Source organism: Cebus imitator, unplaced genomic scaffold (assembly GCF_001604975.1).
Source record: "Cebus imitator isolate Cc_AM_T3 unplaced genomic scaffold, Cebus_imitator-1.0 Scaffold449, whole genome shotgun sequence".
Classification (NCBI taxonomy): Eukaryota; Metazoa; Chordata; class Mammalia; order Primates; family Cebidae; genus Cebus; species Cebus imitator.
Window position 1 is genome coordinate 190,660 of NW_016107764.1, and position 14,162 is coordinate 204,821.

Consider the following 14,162-nt stretch of genomic DNA (forward strand, 5'->3'; position numbering starts at 1 on the left):
GGGTGAGTGAGGTGCTGGGTGAGTGGGGTGCTGGGTGAGTGGGGTGCTGGGTGAGGTGCCGGGTGAGTGAGGTGCCAAATGAGTGAGGTGCCAGATGAGTGGGGTGCAGGGTGAGTGGGGTGCTGGATGAGTGGGGTGCAGGGTGAGTGGGGTGCTGGGTGAGTGGGGTGCTGGGTGAGTGGGGTGCTGGGTGAGTGGGGTGCTGGGTGAGTGGTGGGTTCCCCAAGCAGAGACAGCAGTAGGAGGATTGCCACCTTGGGGGGCTTCCCATTTGTCCCGTTTCACCTGGCCTGTGTCCGGACTAGCCCCATCATCCTGCTCACCTCCTGGTGAGGGTTCCCGCAGAAAGCAAGGGGATTAAGTCCCTCCCCTCCCTCGGTCTCACACAGCTGGGCCCTGAAAAGTCAGGTGGGAACCTGGGAGCTCGGAGGCCAGGCCACTGGGTTCCCACCATCCCAGACCTTCCACTTGGGGTTTGAGGAGGTGGCCAAGCCTCTGGGGTCTGACCCATGGTGGTGCTGCTAGGGCAATAGACTCCCCAGGAAGAGGGAGAGAGGAGGTCCCCGGGGTCCTCTCAGGGACCTGGCCCTGCTCCCTCCCTCCGGGGCCTCCTCTGACACTTGGCCCAGCCAGGGAGGGGCACTAGTGGGACCAGAACAGGTGCCAGGGCAAGCACAGGTCCGGCGGGCTTGGTGGCGGGGCTTGCGGTGGCCACGTGGACCCTGCTTGGAGCACCTTATCCCAGGTACTGGAACACAAAACAGGGCCGAGTATGGAGCCCCACTGCGTGGTGCCCTGCAGGGATGTGACCCGGTTGAAACCACTGGTGTAGCAGGTCAGTCACTCAGCAGGCAGTGCCCACCAATGCAAACCTATAACAGCTGCCACGCGCTGAGCACTTCTGGAGTGCCGGGCACAGAGGAAGACGATTAATCCCCCAAATCACCTTATAATGGGCATCCTGTTTCCATCTGCAGAAGAGGAAAGGGAGGCTCAGAGAGGTAAAGTCACTTGCCCAAGGTCACACAGCTAGGAGGGTGGAGCTGGGACCAGGCTGGAGTCTCTCACCCTTTACAGAGCCCCCACATTGCCCTGCTGAGCCAGGCCTGCTTTCTCTCTGGAAACTCCAGGAACCCAGCCTCTGGGGAACTGTGGCAAGGACCCCCAGGGCAGAGAGGGTGGGGTCTGAGATCCCTCCTGGGCCCAGGCGCCTGCCTGGGGTGGCCCCCACGAGCTGCCTGGGCTGGGCTAAGCTGAACTCCCTCCAGAGTCGGCCCAGTCCACCCAGGTCAAGAACAGGCCACGTCCCCAGCAGGGCTCGGAACCTGCTTTCTATTTCAGCACACCCCAGCCCCCGATGGCCCCTTGGGATGGGAATAACTGTGTCTGTCTGTGTCTGTCTGCTCGGCAGGCCTCAGAGGGGTGGTCCTGGGCACCCCGGCTTTCCTGACCTTGGCTGCCTTGCTGGCCCAGGAGTGGGGAGCACGGGTGTCCAGGGGTAGCGTCTGTGCGAGCACGCTGCAGTGACAGCTGTTGTTCTCTGCCCCGCCCTCCACCTTCCCTCATAGCAATGGGCTTTGGTCACTGTGAGTGGCCTAGGCCGGCACATGCCAAGAGCTACTGGCGGGACATCTGGCACTGGTGGGCACGGGAACTGGTGACCTCTAAGGAGCGGGACGCAGACACCCAGGCTCTGAGCTCTGAACTCTCTGGCTCGGAAGTTCTGTGATCCCAAACTTTTACGAAGTTGCTTGGGTTCAGGGTTTCCGGGACAAGCCCACCCAGGCACTGGCCACCAGCTCAGGACCGAAAATGCGACTGAAGCTCTCTCTCCTCACCACCTCTGCAGAAGCCTGAGCCTTCCCACCTGCACAGCTCTGCCCGCTGTTCGCTCCACCTAGAAGGCCCTTTCCCACACGTGCAAACCCACCTCTAGCTGCAAGGCCATCTCTTCCAGGAAGCCTGCCTGCTGGTTTGTCTGAGCCCTGAATTCTGGGGCAGTCTGGGCCTGGATCATCTGCTGGGATTTTTCTGGGCCAAGTGTGTCTCCAGCCAGATGTTTGACTTCTCTGAGATAGGACCAAAGTTTCACTTGTATCTTCCTCCTCTCCGTTGCTGAGCTTACGGGAAGGTATACAGTAGAAGCTCAATAAATGCAAATACCTACTCATCTTAAAAATGTGTGGGGAGGGCAGGGCTCCAGGCTGGCATGGCCGCATTGCAGGCACCTGGGCCCCTTTTCTGCCTGAAGAAACTTCCCCACAGAGCCTTCCTGGGTGGTACACACTGCTCTTATGTGCGGGAAGTTCTTCCTCGTTTCTAAACTTATTCCTTCCTGCTGCAGCTTCACCTCCTTCTGGCTGGGTTTTGAGGATCCTAAGAGCTGGAGCTGCACCCTGCCCTCTCCTCCTAGGGGGCAGGAGACCATCTCTTGGTGAGTGGAAGGGATTTGATGGTCTTGGGGGATGGCAGTGGGGGATGTGCTGTCGATATTACCTTCACCGTCACAAGCAAGGAAATGAAAGCTCTGGGAGGTGGAGCCAGGATGTGAACTATGCAGGTGAGCCAGGGTCTCGGACTGGCCCCGCGGCTGTGAGCCTCATGTTTCTCTGTGCAAAGACCCTCCTGCAGTGGGTTCCTCCCCTCCTCGCTGAGGTTGGCCCCTCCCTCCTGGGGGAGCCCTGGGCAAGTCCCAGCCTGTCCTTCCGACCTCGGTCTGTCCATCTGGGCAGTGGGGGTGCAACCCCAACGAGGCGGTGGAGGAGTCAGGGTCACTATTTATAGAGTCCTGTTGCCTCTGCCGACTGCCTGTCGCCCTGGAGGAGTGCTCGGGAATGGGAGGAGAGATGCTGTTGTTGGCGGGGTAGATCACTTTCCGGAAAGCTGGTGCCAAGTCTCCTGGTTGGCAGGCGGGGGAGGGCGCTGGGAACCGAGCAAAGGGGAGTGGATGGCACCCGACAACGGGTAGTCTCAGCAGGGTAGGGAGGGCCCTGGTGGGGGCTGCAGAGCAGATCTCAGATGCCCCTGCTAAAGCCCTAACCCAGGATCCCGAAATCCAAACTGCTCTGAGATAAGGAAGCGTTTAGGTAGGTTTGACGCAAACTCACTCAGCTGTGTAGACTGACTGGCCCCAGCCCGGGGGTAGTCACAATCCATTTGTTCCTCCCGTGTGCAGATCCACAAGGCTGGCAGCGGAAGTGTGAGTGTGCACGGTGGAGGCGCGTCCCAGGCCCCATGGGGTGCGTGATGTCCTGCAGGTGCGCCTCACTCTTTCAGAGCCAGGTCCTGAAGGGCACACAGCCTTGTAAGTTTCTACAAGCCACTGTGAACCTGGTTCTCCTGCATTTTACAGACAGGTAAACTGAGGTTGGAGAAGGGATTGGTGGGTGGAGGGGCGTGTCCTGGGGCTGGGACGTGGACTTCTTGGGATCAGAATTCTAGGCCTTGCTGGTGGGGCCCAGTTTGAGGTTGTCCCAAGAGCTGTGGAGCCTCTCACTAAGGAAGAGCCTTCCCTGTCTCTGCTACCTGCTACAGTCGGCCTGTTCTGTCCTGAGCTGTCTTCCTGGGGACCCCCCCCAGGGGGGCTCAAGCCTCACTGGCAGCCCTAGCCCCACCCAGCTCTTGACCCTACTGGCCGCTGTTCCGTCGTTCACTGTCCATCCAGGGCACAGACCCTCTCTGCCCCCAGCCCCATGGATGCTGATCCAGGAGGGGCTACCTCCTCCAACCCCCAACTCTGTCACTGCTCCTCTAGGGCACCAGCTGAGGCCAGGTCCTCAGGTGCTTTGGAGGTGGGAGTGAGAACCAGGCGCAAAGTCTAAGCTGGCTGGGCTCAGGTCCCAGCCTGGCAGCTGACCAAGGCCAGGGCTCTATGGCTCGGAGCCTCAGCTGGCTCACTTGGAGTCGAGAGCATTGACCTCTCTGTCCTGACCAACTCTTGGGGCCATATGGGGGTCAAGTGTGAAGTCTGGGTCAGGGTTCAGCCTGTGACCAGGGTCAGGGTCACTGTGTGACCAGGATCAGGGCTCAGGCTGTGACTAAAACCAAGGATCAGTGTGTGACCAGGATCAGGGCTCAGTGTGAGCAGGATCAGGGCTCAGTGCATGAGAGGGATCGGGGCTCAGTGTGAGTGGGATCAGGGCTCAGTGCATGAGCGGTATCAGGGCTTAGTGCATGAGTGGGATCAGGGCTCAGTGTATGAGTGGGATCAGGCCTTAGTGCGTGAGCGGGATCAGGGCTCACTGTGAGCAGGATCAGGGCTCAGTGCATGAGCGGGATCAGGGCTCAGTGTGAGCGGGATCAGGGCTCTGTGTGAGCGGGATCAGGGCTCTGTGTGAGCGAGATCAGGGCTCAGTGTGAGCGGGATCAGGGCTCAGTGTGAGTGGGATCAGGGCTCAGTGAGTGAGCGGGATCAGGGCTCAGTGAGTGAGCGGGATCAGGGCTCAGTGTGTGAGCGGGATCAGGGCTCAGTGCGTGAGTGGGATCAGGGCTCAGTGAGTGAGTGGGATCAGGGCTCAGTGAGTGAGTGGGATCAGGGCTCAGTGAGTGAGTGGGATCAGGGCTCATTCTCTAGCTGTAGTCAGCAGTCAGGGCACGCAGCCTGATGCAAGTGACCCCTCATCTACCCTGGCCCCCTTATCTACCCTGGCCCCCTTAAGAAAGCCTCTCATAGACCAGGTGGCACTACATTGGGCATTTCTCGTGACCTCTGTGCCCCGTCCTGGGCCAGGGGTGGCGGTCCTCTTTCTGGTGAGGGATGGGGAGGTGCTCGAAGTCCCCTCCCAGATGCTCCCGCGTCTGTCTTTCTGTCGGTGGGGCTGCTGGGGTCTGAGATCCAGCAGGCCTGCCTGTGGAAGGCCCGAGGCCACTTCCTGCTTATGAGGTGTCAGGAAGAAAGAGAGCAGGCCCGGAAGGTGCTTAGTGGGTGGGAGCACTGAAGCTCGGGCAGGAGGTGAGGGGCCTGGGCAGGGCAGGCATGTTCCCAGGCTGCAGGGTGGTTACCCACGGCCAGGGGTGCCTGTGGATGGCCAGCTCCCCGGTTCCCATCCCGCCCGGGCCTCTGCTTTTGGAGAGGGTCACAGTGAGCATCTGGGTTTCGGGCCCTGCGTTCCCTCTAATGAGCTGGACTCTGGGCTCCGGCCCTCACTTCCCCCACCCCCCGCCCAGCTCCGCTCTCAGGAAATGAGCCTTGTGCCCACGCTGGGCACTGTCCCTGACCCTGTGACTCAGGCCTTTCTCTGTGGGGCTGTGAGAGCCTTGAGTCTGACAGGAAACGAGGCAGTAGATCCACAAACACAAAGGGACAGATGGCCGTCATCAGAGCGATGGCGGCGATGGCAGTATCCCCATGACAGCAGCCCTGCAGCAGGGCACAGAGCCGACTGTGCTGTTCACCCGAGGATCGGTCATGCAGGTGCACATGAGAAGCTCCGAAGACCCCAGCCAGACCCTGGGGGGCCCCGTCCCCAAAGGCCCTGCCTGGCGTGGCAGATGGGATGAAGGTCCCGGTCAGTGGAGGAGGAGGCGGGGCTTCCTGGAGGGGCGGGAGGAGAGATCCCACTGGTGGGCAGTGGGAGGGGCAGCTGGCCTCAGGTGGGAGTCACACTGAGGGCCCGTTCTGGGTGGGGGCAGGGGCAGGACAGTTGGGGGTGGGCTACTGCGGACCGTGTCTAGAAGCAGATGCCTGCGGGTGTCTGGGGAGCGGGCAGGCAGGGCATGGCTGTGGATAGGGAAGGGGGTGTGGTCCTCTCAGACCCAGCAAGGACCCTGGGGTGCTGTCCACCAATCCCGCCTCTGTCTCTACCAGGCACCTGTGTGTGGGGTGGGTGGACAGTCGGGTCACTTGAAAACATTCTCCAAGAGAAAGCTTTTAGAATCTTTCCTCCCTTTAGCTGGGAGGCCCCCCACATCCTTTGATTCAGAGCCTGGATCTGGGGTCCTGGGCGGCTCCAATGGCTTCATGAGCCCCTAGACTTGGTGTGTGTGCAGTTGCCCATGTCCGTGCCATGAAGGGCCATCGGGACTGTCAAGGGTCCGAAAGCCCACGTGGGTTAGAACCGTGACGTGGTTCGGCCCTGCTCTGTGCAGGTGGGGCAGGCAGCCCCCAAAGCCACCCTGAGAGCTGCAGGGTTGGACCCAGGTCAGCTGCTGGAAGGGCTTCTCTACCCCCATGCCCAGATCCCTCCAGGGGCTTTCTGTCTGCAGCCTGGTCGCCTGGAGGTCACAGAGACTGGGATAGGGCCTCAGATGAGCCTCCCAACATCCAAAGAGAAATGGGTTGTGGATGATCCGACGTGTCCAACCGACCCTGCGTCTACCTGTTCTTCTCTGGGACCCTGGCAGAGAAGGCCGTCAGGGGCCAGACACCACTGTCGGGGCTTGGTTCCAGGCCTCAGCGTCGGGCGGCTTTTGTGCTTCACCTTGTGCCTCCTGGCCGTGTGTGGCATCTGAACGGTGAGCTCGGCTGTGCTGTAAAGGCACGTCCCTTTCTTCCTCAAGGAATGGCAAAAAGCTGCCTGGAGTGACTGGAAGCAACTCTCGCAGGACATGAGCAAGGATTTGTTCTGGGCAGGGGGAAGCAGCTGACTGCAAATGGCTTCTTTCCACGGATTTGTGTTTATTATTATTTTCTAAAAAATAAAATATAAATGTGAACACAGAAACCTCTCTGCCCTCTCACTGCTCAGTCAGTCACTTGTGGGTCACCAGCACTGCGTCTCACCATTGTGCCTCTACACCGGCAGGCAGAAATGTGTAGCTGGATGCCAACCTCCCTTTCCAGGTTGTGGGTGAGGGTGGCAGGTGGAGAGAAGCCCCGAGGCACAGCTGCCTCATCCCTGCCTGGTCCCTGGCAGGCATCACCAATCAATGAGGCTCTTGCTCCCCAGGAGCCTGGAGGGACCGCCCCCCCCCGCCCCAGCCCGCTGGGCAGCCGGCCCAGTGGACCAGCATAGCAGACAGCACAGCCACGACTGGATGGGGTCCAGACTCCTTAATTTACCCACGAAAAACCTGAAGCCCAGAGGCATGGGAATTGCCAAAATCCCACGAATGTTCAGGGCCAGCCTGCCCCTGGCTCAGTGTTCTTCCTGCTGGGAGCTGGGCCATGGGGCCTGCACTTCCTCACTCTGCATCTGGGTCCATCTGGGTGGGACTGCCGGGCAGGGTGAGGAAGGCTCCCAGCACTGTCCACTGTCCAGGGGAATGCTTCAAGTGTCATGTCCTCCGCCTAGACAGGGGCAGGGGAGGGGAGAAGCACCCTCCTTGCCCACCAGAGCTGTCTCCCCAAGAGCCCCAGCCCCAGGAACCAGCCCCCCATCCGAGGCATGCCAGGACCCAGCCCTTACCCAAGGGCCCAGGCATTGCAGGTCAGAGGCTTGAGATGAAGACCCTGGACCACCCAGCTGGCATGGGGCAGAGTCTGGACTCGGACCCAGGCCCACCCATGCCAGCACACAAGTCAGGAGGGGGACGCGGCCCTGAGGACTGCTGGTCTGATAAGGACACTATCTGCCCTGGGACCCCGATCTGAGGGAGGAGGCAACAGAAAAATGACTCATCAACGGGTGATGGGAACATTTTGGGATGGCAGATTTGGATCTCAACCCAGGCCCAATACCTGCCACCAGAGGCAAGTTACTTAGCCTCCCCGTGCCTCAGTTTCCCCATCTGCATAGTGAGGACAGCAATGTTTGGGGCCGTGTGAGGAGTAAATGAGGCAACAGTTGTGGTCTGGGTCTGTCCATGGCTGTGTGGGGTCAAGTGAGCCTGAGAGCACTCACGCCTGCCTACGCATCAGCACCGCTGGGATGTCCGGGCCTGGCCCAGGGCTGACTTTATTGATCTGGGCGGAGGCCTGGCTCTCAGCATTTCCCACCCCCCCGAGAAGGAGTCTCACTCTGTCACCCTGGCTGGAGTGCAGTGCCATGATCTTGGCCCCCTGCAACCTCCACCTCCGGGGTTCAAGTGATTCTCCTGCCTCAGCCTTCCAAGTAGCTGGGATTACAGGCGCCTGCCGTCAGGCCTGGCTCATGTTTGCATTTTAAGTAGAGATGGGGGTTTTGCCATGTTGGCCAGGCTGGTCTCGAACTCCTGACCTCCGGCAATCTGCCCGCCTCAGTCTCAAAGTGCTGGGATTACAGGCCTGAGCCACTGTGCCGGCGGTCATCTGCCGTGATTCTGTGCAGCCAGGGCAGCTGTGCCAGAGCCAGCTTTTGATCTCAGCTCTGCCCGCACCCCGAGGTGCTGGTCCGAGTGAATGCCAGGGGTCCACCTGCTTGTTTCCCACTGCCGGTCCACAGTCAGGCTCCCACCGAGTGACAGCCTGAGCCCAGTCTCAAGCAGACGGCGTCAGTTTCCATGTGTCCCTCCATTCATGCAGGAACAAATGGGCCTCACTTTATCTGAGGACTTGTAGATAATTATTTTTCCCTCTGTAAACCAAGTCCCATTTAAACCCCATCCAAATCCCTCCAGCCGGGGCCCGGCTGCCTGTGAGCCTGCTCCCCATCTCCGGCTGCGCAGGTTTGTTTAAGGCCCGCTGACACTTCTTCTCCTGCTGCCTCGGCGTGTTTACACTGAGGCTGTCAGCGGAAACTCCAGGTGGGGGAGGGAGGCCGGACACGGGGCAGGGACCACGGGGGTCTCCAGTCGCCCTGTTCCCAGGCTCGTCCGCGTTCTCACAGGTGAAGCTTTGGAGGTCACTCAGCAGGCCAGGGGCAATGCTGAGGGGAGGCCTCAGGCTGCTAATAGGAGCAAGCCCGGAAGACTTTTTGGAGGAGGGGACGCCTGAATTGGTTTTCTGTGAAGATCAGGAAGCAAATCTGCCCGCCATGGACTGAATGCCTTGTAGAGAGGAAACCTCAGGCAGCGGCCAGAGGGCTTGAGGTGCCATGGCCGTCCACGGGGAGGGGAGTGGCCAGATGCTGGCAGGGGAGGCTCTGGGCCAGCGCCTGGGTGTGAGTCCTGCCACCACCACCTGCTGCTGAGTGGCCCTTGGGCATGTTACTTAACTTCCCCAGGCCTCGGTTGCCTCATGTCTCAAGGGAGTAACCATATTAACTTTCAGGGTCATTACACACAACACAAAATCCACCATGTTAAAGAGCGACATCGTCTAGGGACACAGAGCTTAGAATGCCATACTCAGGAGTTGGGGCTCGCCCTATAGGCAGTAGGGAGTTATGGCACGTGTTTGAGCAGTGCTGGAGCTGGGATTCCTGAGGATCTGAGCTCCCAAAGCCTTTTCTGCATGGCTGGGTTGTGAGGGTTTTACATTGTCACCTCTGACCAATCACAGATGGGATACCCTCCCTCCTGGCCAATGATTGGTTCAGGGTGGGTTAGCCTAGCTGGCTTTGGGCCAATGAGAGGTGGGCAGAAGCTTACTGTGGGTTTTGAGCGCTCTCCTGTCCCAGGATAGACAGGCAGCCTTTTTGTGAGCATGAGGGGAGCCTGCCTGAGAATGAGGGTGGGGAAAATCTTACAGAGGCACAGCTGGGTGTGGTCACCCTGTCCTGGAGCCCACAGTCCCTCTGTACTTCCTGTTATGCGAGATCCTAAATTTCCTCACCAGGAACCCAGGGAAGTCTGGGATCCCGTCACTTGCTTCTCAAAGTACCCAGTGTCCACGTGGCCCAGAGCGCCCTTCTACAACCTGGAGCCACTTGCATCCATCCCTGCTGAAAATCGCCAGGGGCTCCCACCCTTGGTGAGGAAGCCTAGCACTTCCCCCCAGCCCCCACAGCCTGTGCCTCCCACTGAGGGCTCCGCCGGGCCCTGACTATCCTTCAACGCACCAGGCACACGTGTGCTGTGGGGCCTCCGCACTGCTGCTCTGTCGGCCAGGAGCACTCTTACTTCAGGCTGGCCCCGGCTCCCCTCACCGAGGGCCCAGCTCACACGTCAGCCCCTCAGGGCAGGTGAGTGGCCAGGACCATCTGGGTTTGCTGCAGCCACACACGCCCGATTCCTCTGTGGCCTTAGTGATGGCGGAGTGTGTCTCTCGATGCCACGAAGGCAGGTCGGTGCGGCAGGGGATGGGGCTCTCACCCCTCGGTGGCCTGGGGACCTGAATGACGGCGTCTCTGCCACTGCCTTCGGCAGCTGTGGTCTCAACATAGGGCCTCAGGTCCACGGTGGTGGGGGAGAGTGGGAGAATCGGCGCCTGTCATATTCATTCCTTCTACTCGCATTCCAGGGACCAGTCAGTGGTGGCCAGGCCTAATACAAAGGGCTGGCGCACAGCAGTGATGTCCTGGCCACCCAGTCCTGGTGAGCGGCCTCTCCCCCCACAATGGCGTCCTGTTCTCATTCAGGAAAGAGGCATGCAACCCGGCCCCAGTCAGCACATTCGCAGGTGCTGGAAAGAGCCCACCATGCTAAAGCATGCGACCCGGCCTCAGTCAGCGCATTCGCAGGTGCTGGAAAGAATCCCCCATGTTAAAGCGTGCGACCCGGCCCCAGTCAGCACTTTTGCAGGTGCTGGAAAGAATCCCCCATGTTAACGCATGCGACCTGGTCTCAGTCAGCACATTCGCAGGTGCTGGAAAGATATGCTCGGTGCTGCAAAGAAAAATTAGCACCGAAACAAAGGATCTTTCAGCAATGCAGTTTTTACTTCCTGGACTGTGGGAAGGGTACTCCCAGTAGCCATCGTGCCACGAGAGTATCTATTTCCAACGTTTATTTCCAACAGGGTGGAGCCCCATCATCTGTTCCCAAAACATTTCCATCACCCAAAATGGGAACCCCATTCCTCCCCACATCCCCGGCAACCACCATTCTGCGCTCATCTCTAGGACCTGTCGGCTCCAGGCACTTTCTGTAAATGGAAGCACGCAATAGACGGCCTGTCATGTCTGGCTTCTTTCACCCAGCCTCGTGTTCTCATGAATCATCCACACTGCAGCATGGATCAGAGCGTGATTCTTCACAGCTGCATGCTATTCCACCGTAGAAATGTGCTACCAGTGATGGCCCACAGACATTTGCGCGTTTCCTGGATTTGGCTGTTGTGAACAGCGCTGCTACGCGTGTCCACATGCTAGTTTTTGAGTCCTGGCTTTCAATTCTTTTGGATACCTAGGCCTCATCCCACCGAATTCCTTAACGGATCCCACTCAGTTCCTTGCTCCCACTGTGCCCATTTCCCCTTCCCTGAACGGGGAATGTTGCTGGTCCCTGCCTCAGGCGGTGCACCCTGCAGGGAGGGGAACCAGCCGCCGCCCGTGCACGAGCCTGGCCCTGCTCACAGCATCTTCCTCTCATTCCTTTCTTGTTCACTGACCCCTCCCTGACGTGGCTGGAGGACGGGGCCTGGTATCGCCTTGCCCTGGCACAGGCCTGACACACAGGAGGGCTCAGCTGACGCTTGCTAGTAAAGGAATAAGCCGGTGCTCCAACTTGGAGCTCCTCCCTGTGGGGTTTGTTTACAAGAAGAAATCTGCCAAGACGACTGGGAGCCCACATGCTCCCAGGGCCAGAGGTTGGGGATCAGGCCGGCTCTGGGCAGGGGGCTGTGTGTGCCCTGGCAGGTCGCCCCTCCCTGAGCCAGGAGCGAGGTGAAGGTGCCCACAGCAACAGGCCGTGTTTGGACGCAGCGGTGGGGCTCGCCCACACTGGGTTCTTCTGTGCCTCATAAATCAGCTCCAAAGAAAATTCCCCAAAAGGAGTTTCAGCTGCTGCCAAGTCCAGGCCATCAGGCTAGTCTCCCGGGGGGCAGGGAATCTCCTCTCCCCATTGACCACCTGAAGAGTCCCCGGAGAGGCTTGGTTACTCTCCTAGGGCGGGATCCACTTTTGACTGTTCTCTAAGCCCTGCTGGAAATGTAGGAGTCACCCCCCACAAGCCCCACATCCTATTCTAAACTCACTTGGTTCCGAACTCCCTGGGGCAATGGCCCAGCTCCAGCCTCTCTCTCAGCATGGACCCCGAGAGCATCTTCGGCCCCCAGGCGGACGCTGGCTAAGTGCGCTGGCATCAGGGGCTCTGCATTTTCTTGGTGTTTGGCTCTGGGACTGCCTCTGCCCTTGCGGGCACCTGGCCGCTACCGCTAGAGTCCTCCTGTGGTTCCTTCGCTTGTTCCCCAATCCCTCCCTGATGTGGCCAGGTGACAGGGTCTGCTGTCGCCTTGTCCTGGCACAGGCCCAGCATGCAAGAGGTGTTTGACGGATGCTTGCGGGTAGAGGAACACACCACAGCTAGAACCTGGGGGTTCTGTTTGTAAGAAGAAATACCGAGACCAGCTCGGCCGAAGAGACCTCCCCCAGGCGGCGCTGAAGGCATGGAGAAGCAGACACCCAGGCAGAACAGCAAAGTGGGACTATCTGGGGCCAGCAGCCTTCCGAGCCGAGAGCCTCAGGGGCTGACAGCATTCCCAGCTGAGGGCCTCGAGCAGACGCTGACCCAGGCATTTGTTCTCTCTGAACAGGTGATAATTATTAACAAACAGGTGTTCTGTGTGTTCTCACAGAACCAAGATAAACTAGGGAGGCAGCCGGTGCTTGCTTACCACTAATCACAGACAAACCAGGAAGCATTCTCCACGAGGGAGCCCCGGGGGTAGGTCACATTTCCCCGCTGAAAGAATTGTTTTCACTGTGTGCGGCAGCCACGGACTGTTTTGCTGCCTTAGAATGCCCCAAGCAGTTTTCCACTTGTGGGGGGGCGGCCACATTTTCTTTGCCATCTGTTCTCAGCAAACAATATATTGTATCATACAGTCAGCTCTGGGGGCGCTGTCATTGCCGAGGGGGACTCTGATGAATCGGGAGGGTACTCAGGGCAGCCACTTCTCCAGCCTGGCAGGCTGTAATCCGCTGTCCACGAGGCCTCTCCTAGTAACTGGCGAGGTGTGGCCACCTGAGCTGAGAGGGAGAGCGGGTCCCTGGGTGCTGGCCAGCTGACCCTGCCCTCTTCTGGGCCAGTGTGCACCCCCGTTTAAGGCACCGTTCGGGTTCGGCACGTGTCTGCTGATGGGTACCTGTCAAGCCGTACTTTTGGCAATGGTGGCTCCCTGGGAATGAAGGCTTTTTCCTGGGAAAAGGCCCCACGGAGGTGGTCAGCAGCCCTGAGGACGTGCTGTGAGACCCATGGCCCTCCCCCGACTCCAGAGCGGCCGGGAAGGTGGGACTCCAGCGAGCCATGCGGCCCCCGCTGGTACCTGCGTCCCTGCGTCTCACACGGGGCCTCACTTAGCTCCTGTCCCTGAGTGCCCACTGGTGGGGACGCAGGAGATGGCAACTGCCGATGGATCCCAGGCCAGTGGAGAAGACAGAGGGGCACACGGGGAGGGGGAGGATGAGGGGTTGTCTGGCCGGAGGCTGCCTCCTGCAGGCCCTGACCCAGGGTGAGAAGGTCGGGGACTCGGGTTTCTTCAGCCTGGACCTGCCAGGTCTTGGGCAGCGTCAGTGTTTGGGCCCCATGACCTCAGAGGAGGGTCACTCTGTCCCCCACCTGGCTCCCCACGGGGGCTCAGCATGCAGGCTTAGCACACACGGGCATGGTGGCCTGGCCCCATGTTCCCTGCTGCTGGGCATGGCACAGCCTGCCCAGACCTGGGTCCCCGGGTGTGGGCCAGCTGGGACATCTGGACCCTCTGCACCGTTGCATCCCTGGAGTCAGCCCTGCTCTGCCCACTATGGGGGCACTGAGCTCCCTAACTCAGCCTCCCTAACAGGCCTCATCTGCTCAGAAGTGGGAGGCCCAGGGCCCAGGCACCAGGCCCCTCTCTCATCCCTTTCCCCAGCATCTTCTGCCTCCTCCCCTTCTCTATTTCCCTTTCACTCCCTGTCCCCCTTCCTCCCTCCCTGTCTCCTCTCTCTCTTCCTCTCTCTCGCTCCCCCATCTCCCTGTCTCCCTCCCCCCCTCTCCCCCTCCCTCCTCCTCCCTCCCTCCCTCTCCCTCTCCCTCTCCCCCTTCTTCTCTCCATCTCCTCTCCTTCCCTCCCTCCCTCCCTCTCCTTTCCCCCTCCTGCAGGCTCTGACCCTCTTTCCCTTTCCCCTCCCTCACCCTCCTCCCCTTCTTCCTTCTGTTCCTCAGTCTCCTCCCCCTGTCCCCTCTCTGCCTTCCTCCTCTCTCCTCAGCTCAGGGAGCTTCACTGAATCTGGAAAGAACGGGGGAAAACAGCCGCATCACAAATTCTCCAAGTTGTTCTTGGATTG